This window comes from Scyliorhinus canicula, chromosome 18 (genome assembly GCF_902713615.1).
Source record: "Scyliorhinus canicula chromosome 18, sScyCan1.1, whole genome shotgun sequence".
Taxonomy (NCBI): domain Eukaryota; kingdom Metazoa; phylum Chordata; class Chondrichthyes; order Carcharhiniformes; family Scyliorhinidae; genus Scyliorhinus; species Scyliorhinus canicula.
The window spans coordinates 44,724,354-44,733,200 of NC_052163.1; positions in this window are offsets into that span (position 1 = coordinate 44,724,354).

Below are 8,847 nucleotides of genomic sequence, written 5' to 3' on the forward strand. Positions count from 1 at the left end.
CCACCCCGCCGACTCATCTGCCAGGTCCTGCCGTGTGGGACTGTGCGTAACCCATGCCAGCGGGACTGGCCAGAAACGGACGGCCGCTCAGCCCATCGGAGCCCAGAGAATTGCCGGGGGGGGCTGCTGCCAACGGCACCCAACTGGCGTTGCGTGAACCCCGCCCTAAAACCGGCACCGGAGAACACGGCTGCCAGCATCGGGGCGGCGGGGCGGGATTCGCGTCGCTCCCTGGGGATTCTCCGACTCAGCGGGGGGTCGGAGAGTCCCACCCCTTATGTGGAAAAGGTTACAGAGTCGGGGAAGGCCAGGCCATGAAAATTTATAATTTGGACAAACTGATCGACAGCTGATGCAGGATAACGAGAACAGAGGCAATAGATATGCAGGACTTGACATGTGATATAGAATGTAGATAAAAGGGTTTACGTTTATGGGGAAGGGAGGATCAAGAGACAGAAAAGGTTGGCATGGTGGCACAGTGGTTAGCACTGCTGCCTCACAGTGTCAGGGACCGGGGTTCAATAGCGGCCTTGAGTGACTGTGTGGAGTTTGCATGTTCTCCCCATGTCTGCATGGCTTTCCTCCGGGTGCTCCGGTTTCCTCCCACAGTCCAAAGATGTGCAGGTTAGGTTAATTGGCCATGATCAAATTGTCCCTTTGTGTGTCAAGATGTGCAGGTTCGCTGGGGTTATGGGGTTAGGGCAGTAGAGTGAGCCTAAGTTGGGTGCTCTTTCGGAGGGTCAGTGCAGACTGGATGGGCCGAATGGCCTCCTTCTGCACTGTAGAGATTCTATCTTCCACCTGAGATCAAGAAGAGCATTCCTTCATATTCTCTCCACACTCATATGGATGCTCACGGCATTCCATCTTCACTTTTTATCACCACCTTTGACATTACTACCTTTGTCACAAGGATGAGGAGGGCAATCCAATCACAACTACCTTTTGTTACACCTCCTCTGCAAACTGCATGGTATTGAAAGCATGCGGGCAGCCCAAGATCGAAGTGTCGTTCCAGGGCCTCTTAATTTGCATCTCTTGTGAATGCTCAGACTGAACTTTCCCCTCCTTAGCCTAGAGTTGCTGAAGTGAACTGTCACACTCCTAACCACGGTGCAGGTTGAAAAGAGGCGATGCAGCATAAATCTGAGAAACAGGGCTGTTTGAACAGCACAGCACATGGTGCATTTACTCCCGGGCTTATCAGACAACTTGATGCACCATATTTGTGGAATGCCCCAAGTTGACTTTTCTTGCTGCAATTTTATTGCTCCTGACCCTTGCTCAGAAATACATTTCTTGCTATCTGATAGCTGAGATAAATTCTTGGAAACACACTGAGCAGGAAGGTCTCTGATTCAATTGCCTGTTGGTTCTGACCTTAGCGCAGCAGTGGTTGTTTGGTACAATTAGTTCCAAGGGTTTAGGGAAAAGCGCAATTAATTATAATTCCCTCTGCTGATCAGCACATAATACCACTTACTGTAAGTTTGTAGGCGTGGATATTCAGTGAAACTAGAACTGGATTTTGATATAATTTGAACCACAGTCAGATATTCATAGGCCTAAATTCTCTGACTATTGGGATTTCTTTCTGCATCGGCAGCCGATGGGTTTCCTGGTAGCATGGGGTGGCTTTGATGGGAATCCCATTGACAGGTGGCAGGTGCAGTGAATCCTGCCGCCAGGGAACAGCGCACCTTTGAGAAACATGGGACTTGGGTAACCGGTGGATCAAGCCCATAATCAAGTGGCATACATTCAGTAGAACTCAATGCTAATGAGAGGAGGTTAAGGGACAACATTGGAAAGAAAATAATCTAAATTTGTAGCACCCGTAAACCAATTTATGACATTGTGAACAAAATGAGTTCACAGTGACTGGAATTCCTCGGGCATTCACTGGCGACAGGATTCTCCAGTCCCACCGGCAGCGCACTGCCTCCCGCGGGTTTCCCAGCGTTGTGGAGTGGTTTCAATGGGAAATCCCATAGACAAGTGGAGGGAGCATAGAATCCCACCACCAGCGAACGGCACGGCCAAATTCTGCGTCTTTGCTAGCAGCAGTAGCGGGGCAGACCTGTAGAGAATCCAGCCCAGTATCTTAGAATGTTGCACCTCAGATACAAGCATGTTGAAGCTTATGCCAATGCTTTCCTTCATATTCAATCTAATCTCGCTCTCCTGCTCCTTCCCCGTATTATTTAATGTTCCTCCCTTTCAAGCAACTATGATCCCCTTTCAAATTTTTGCAGACTTCTAAAAACCTACCTTCTTGACCAATTTTTAGTCACCTTTCCTAATTTCTTTTTCAACTGCTTGGTAGCAATTATTGTCTAATATGCTCCTGTGAAGAGTGCTGACATTTAGTTACCTTAAATCATTGCAAAGTAGGAGAAATTTTTTACAGCACAGAGTCTGGTCATTCGGCTAAACAACTCCATGCTCATGTTTGCACTCGACACAAGCCTCCACAAATTCCTTTGTACCTAACCATAGCAATAAACCCTTCTAGTCTATTTTCCCTCTTCTGCTTATCTTCAATGCATTTCATAAAGGTGTAATATGAAAGATAATCGGTTATATATTTTTAATTAATGGGTGTGATATGAGCATTGCTGGTAGGGCCAGCATTTATAGCTGATTGTCTTTGAGAAAGTAATGGTGCACCACCTCTTGTCCTGCTGCAGTCCATATGGTGCAAGTACACCCAGCGTGCTGTTATGCAGAGAGTTCTGGGATTTCTGACTCAAGCCGAGAATGAGTTTGTCGGCGGCATGGTAGCATAATGGTTAGCACTGTTGCTTCACAGTGCCAGGGTCCCGGGTTCGATTCCCGGTTTGGGTCACTGTCTGTGCAGAGTCTGCATGCTCACCCTGTGTCGCCGTGAGTTCCCTCCGGATGTTCCGGTTTCCTCCCACAAGTCCCGAAAGACGTGCTTGTTAGGTGAATTGGGCATTCTGAATTCTCTCTCAGCGTACCAGAACAGGCGACGAGAGGATTTTCACAGTAACCTCATTGCAGAGTTAATGTAAGCCTACTTGTGGCACGAATAAAGATTATTCTTGTTATTAAAAGTACAAGGTCGGAAAGAACTGCGCATCATTTGAAAGTATCTGTAAGCGCTATAGTAAAGTTTTTGCTGCAATATAACATTTGAATGTGCATTTCAATATTGTTTTGTATGTTTACATAGAAAAAAAAGAACAATTTATTTTTAACAGCGACAGCATTCGTTTAAATTATTTTTATGCAGAGCTGTTGACATCTGCACAAGTATTAAAACGGTTCTCCATCTAAAGCACATTATAATATTGAACTTCCATTCTCTTGATGCAGCATTTTATATCTGTGTGCATGCTAGGGACTATGAATAACTCGCCTATCACTTGCTATTTCATCATTGGGATTATCTTTTTAAACCCTCTTGCTGTATTGACACGGAAGATAATTAAAGTTGATTTCACATCAGAATTCTGGTGATCGTGATAGCAGCATTGCCAGCTCAATACAGTATTTCACTGACTGTACTCAGTGCTCATGATTCACGGTTATCTCTCAGGGGAGAGGGAGGCTTTAAATGAACCACCTTGGATTGGTTTTTATTATGCCCGTAGCACTTCTTGGCTTCTCCTTTGGCTCCATTTCCATTTCTATGGGCCCCAGAGTCATGTAAATCTGCCCAGTGTGCTCAGGTTAAACATAACAGATCACAGACATGCACAGCAGCATATCTGCCACAAATTGGGCCCTTTCTTCTGATCCTTCACTCAAGAGGTCACCACGGGGGAAAAGGGCGATGAGATCATTGTATCTGAGTACCATGGTGAAATTAGAGCTGCCATAAATATCCCGCAAAACAGAACTCTCGCAAAATACATGCCGATAAATTAATTTCCTCCCAAGGCATAATTAGCTTAGCAATCAAGAGGTAAACAACCCAGCTATACCAAAGAAAACCACATGAGGGCACATGATACACAGCAATTTGCAGCAACACTTCACTGTGGTAAGTATGGAAAGTTGCTGAAAGGAAAAAGTATAAATACTTTTTCGTAAGACTAAACTTTTATGTCTCAAAGGTATTTTGTCTGCCCACCATGGTTATGTCTATTAGCTACAGATACAAAAACTGGAAGAATCTCAACACAGCCACAAACTCATCATTGCTCGTTTCTTTTTTAATCAAAACAGTTACAGATAGAGTTGAGCAGTGGGAGTCTATCAGTTTGCCAAATTTATCCACAGCATGGGGGAAACAGTGGATTTTTCTAGTACTTTAGGTCCAAGCTTTAAAACGATGTGGTTAGGGTCAACAGGCAAGCCAATAAAGCAGAATGGAGCCTGTGGAAAATTTGGGCCTGTTATTGCCAGTGGTAATCAATAATTCATTGTCATAAGGAGAGCATTCTTCATTGACCTCTTTCCATCTACCCCCTGGCTCAGCTGACTAAAGCAGTCAATAGGTGAGCCATACCGACCAGGAAGATTCTGGGTTTAACGTCCAGCCTGAGTGCAGCTATCCCTGGACACCAGTTGGGCTTCAGCAATTGGTTTCATGTCCCTTAACTAGAGGGGAAAATTAAAGAGGACTTCTACCATTACCGCAATTCAGCGCCCCCCTGCTGGAAGCACTGCCCATGAATGTCAAGTGGGGAAAAGATTGCACTGTTCTATGCTCAAATAGACTGCAGAGCTCAGTCTGGGATTAAATAGTAAAAAAACAACTTCAGATTAGTGCACAAAGCAAAATGAGCAACGTTAGACGTACACTTTTTGCAAAAAAATACGTGTACCTGGGATAAGAAATGCTTCACTGCGAGTGGCTATTAAGCTGAGTTAAGCGTAAAGTTTTAAGCTGGAACTAATCAAAACGTGAGGAATAATATTAATGGAGTATGGAAAAAGAGTAAAAACATTGGATTAGAGTAGATGGTTCTGGCAAGGGAGTCAGCACAAGCACAATTGAAAGAATGGTGTGATTCTGCAGCTCAATTTTTATATCAACAATTCTACAAGCAATCCACGAAGAATGCTGTCTAGCACATTTGGGAATGACAAGTGTGCAATTGAAGCATAACCAACAGTGAGTCAACTCTTCCCGACAAGAAGAGAAATTCAGCACCAGTAAAAGGGAGAAGTATATAGTACAGAGGCATCAAAGATAGACAGGGAAACATAGACAAACATCATTTGGATTAGTCATTCTGGAAAGCTTTCGAAGGTTAATCTATTTCTGTCTAGATTTGACTAAAGAATTGAAAAATAACAAAGTCATATATTTCTACTCAAACAAATAATCTAATGACCCCAGACTCAAACATATTTTCTTTTTAATACTCTGGCTTATGATTTTTGTACAATTACTTTTCATCCCCATTTGAAATGTAGATTATTCTTCCTTATTTTTACTTCCTCTAAGTAACAAATTGCTAACTCAGTTATAAGTGTGAATGCTATTCATCATGATCGCAACTTGATATTTCCTGATGAACTCAGATTCTACTTTCACATGTCTATAAGATTTAACTGTGGCCAAGCACAGGGAATGAGTCCCCTCTTCAATAGGTCCTTTAAGTACCCGGTGTGCATTGCTGGTTCCCAGTGTCAAACAGGCACATGGATTAAGGTAATGCAGCGTACAACTGTAGGCAGTTTCAGATCGTATAATGACACATTCACAAAGATAAAAAGTTTTCACTCTAGTCTGTTACCTAACCAGTGCACACAGCACACCCTTCCATCTTGGGTGAACAAATAAGCAATTTAGTCAAATCCTGATTGCTTATGTGAATGTAACATTTTAATAACTACCTGCAATATTGCCTGAATTAATTCCAAAGAACGGGGATCTCCTCGTTATTTTAAAAGAGACTCTTCTTGTTATCTCACTTTCAGCTAGACTTTTCCAGCCACTAATTTCTTCCAGTGAGGTTTTATTAAGAGCCACAGGTCATATTTATCCACTCTTAACTTAAGACCAATGATAACATAAATTGCATTAGGAGAGAGTTTATTAAAATAATTATAGCAAGTACAACAACCACACAATTAACTTCTTATTTTTACTGTGTTGAATTTGGTAAACCCTAGAGTAGTTATTTTCTGGTTCAAGCAAAGCCTCATTAGTACCCCATTCCACCTTGCTGCGTTTATCACCAACAGACCGGGGAAAAGAATATACAGAAGAAAAAATTGGGCCACATTATCTTTTGATGAAACTACCTCCTACTCCAGGATCATCCTAAAGATAATCCCTAGTTCCTTTTCTCCGCCACCATCTATGTTTTTAATCTTCTATAAATTGAGCATATCCCATTGCTTCTCCATCACAAAAGTTACCGACTTCCAATTCTTATATTATCCACCTCCAGCAGTGTCTTGGCTCAATTGTTGCTGAAACCTTCACCAGTGCCTTTTTCACATCCAGAATGAGCTACGTCCAAAGCTTTCCTGGAAAAGCTCCCAACCCTAAACTTTAATTCATACAACAACATTTCTGCCTGTATCCTTTCCCACACAATGTCATTCCCACCCATAATCCTCCTTTCAGACTTATACTGGCTCCTCGATTCCCATTGCCTCCAATTTCAAATTCTCATTGTTGTGTTTACTTCCCTTCAAGGCCTCACCCCTTCCCATCCCTGTAATCCTTCTAGCCTTGCAACATCCCCATTCCTCTCATCTAGCCTTTATGTATTTCCCCATTGCATGACCATTCGCTGTTGTGTCTTCACCCATCCCTTCTTGAAACATTGCTGCTTTCTCTTCTTTAGACCCTCCTTAAAACCCAATGCTTTTGGTTACACCTCCCTATTCTTTGGTTTTGCACCCATCTCTTGTATGCTAGCCTATGTGAAGCACCAGGAGATTTTTATCTCAATAAAAGGTGGCACATTTGGTTAGCACTGCTGCCTCACAGCGCCAGGGACCCGGGTTTGATTCTGGCCTTGGATGACTGCACCAACCCCCTGAAAGAGCATGCTATCTATCCCCGCCCAATCCCCGAATGGCCTTCTGCACAGTATGGATTCTCTGCCTATAAGTGCAAATTGATGGTTTTGTGACATTACTTTACCTCATCCTTTTTCACTCGAAAAGGAAAGACTTGCATTTATGGAGAACTTTTCAAAGCCTCAGGATATCTCAAATCTCTTTGCAGCCAATTAGGAACTTTTGAAGTAGGGGCAGCACTTTTGAAGTAGGTGACGCAGTGGGCTAGCACTGTTGCCTCACGGCGCTGAGGTCCCAGGTTCGATCCCAGCTCTGGGTCACTGCCTGTGTGGAGTTTGCACATTCTCCCCGTGTTTGCGTGGGTTTCGTCCCCACAACTCAAAGATGTGCAGGATAGGTGGATTGGCCACGCTAAATTGCCCCTTAATTGGAAAAAATGAATTGGATACTCTAAAATTAAAAAAAAAGAACTTTTGAAGTAGAGTCATTGTCCTGATGGCAGATCCCGCTGGCAGCAAGGGCAGAAAATTCAGCCCTCTGACAATTACTTGAGGTACAAATATTCATAGAATCGTAGAATTCCTACTGCGCAGAAAGTGACTCAGTGAAGCGACAAGGCCAGTAAATCTCGTGAAAGCTCTCGCGTGAGATTTGCCACACACGGAAAGCCTCGCAAAATCGAACGAGATCACACGAGACGTCGGAATCTGGGTCTCGCCCTCACTGGGCCCATGCTGGAAGACTTTGCCATGGTGCCATTTCGTATTAGCCCACACAAACGTAGACTTGGCATAATGGCATCTTTTGGGGGGGGGGGGTGATCTCCCATGCCATCGGAGGCCCCAGGGTGCTTGGAGAGGCCCCTAAAAAGAGTCCTGTTTGATAGCTGCAGGCGCCGAGTAATGCCCTGCTAAACGTGCCTGAAACGGGACTTTTTTCCTGTTAAATCGCACCCAATGGTGTAGCTCCGCATTCTTCATCAAAATAGTGTAGTGTTGTGGGATCTTTTATGATGACCTGACAGAGCAGACGGGACTTTTTATAAACTCTCATCCAAGAGACTGAACTGCCGACAGTACAGTACTCCTGACTATCAGCGTAGAGTGCTGTGTTCAAGTCTCTAATCCATAACCTTCTGACTCAGTGACAAGATCATTGTGCACTGAGCCACAACTGACATATTTAAGTGGAATGCAATTCTTAAGAATAAATATACACTGTCACTGCACATAGCAACTGGAAGCTCTTATAAGTTCACAGTTACCTGTGGAGTTGAAATTCAAATTTAGCAGGGATTCAAAGTGGTGTTAGCCATTTGGCCACTGACTATACAACCCACCTAATTTTCCCTTCCATTAATTTTGGTGGAAGAGGATTAATACGGGATGCCAATCCACCACTGTCACATTTGCAGTCCTGCTGAAGTTGGACTTTATTCCCATGATTTTTGTGACCCAGTGGTGCATGGAGATCGTACCATTCAACCTGCCAGTGTATTGAGCAGAGCAAATCTTCCTCCAATGCTCAAACGTTCAATGCTTCAGACTCAAGCATGTGGTATCCCCTGAAGGAGCAGCAAATACGGTGACATTTTTTTAAAAATCCGATTTTGTCGTCTGCTGCATATCTTAACTTGCAAAAGAATTCGCTGCTGAGACATGTTTAGCTTACAGCAACAAAAAATAAGAACACATTGACGGAAATCAAAGAACAGGGGAACATTTTCACCCTGAAGCCAAAGCTGCCTCTCGAGCAATCAGTTCTTCAATATAATCTGATACCACCAAGAGTTAATAGCGCAGGTGATTTCTCCACGAGAAGCTCAAGAGTCTGACCACACATATGACACCAGTCATGGAATCATTCAGATGAAACGGATAATTGAAATGA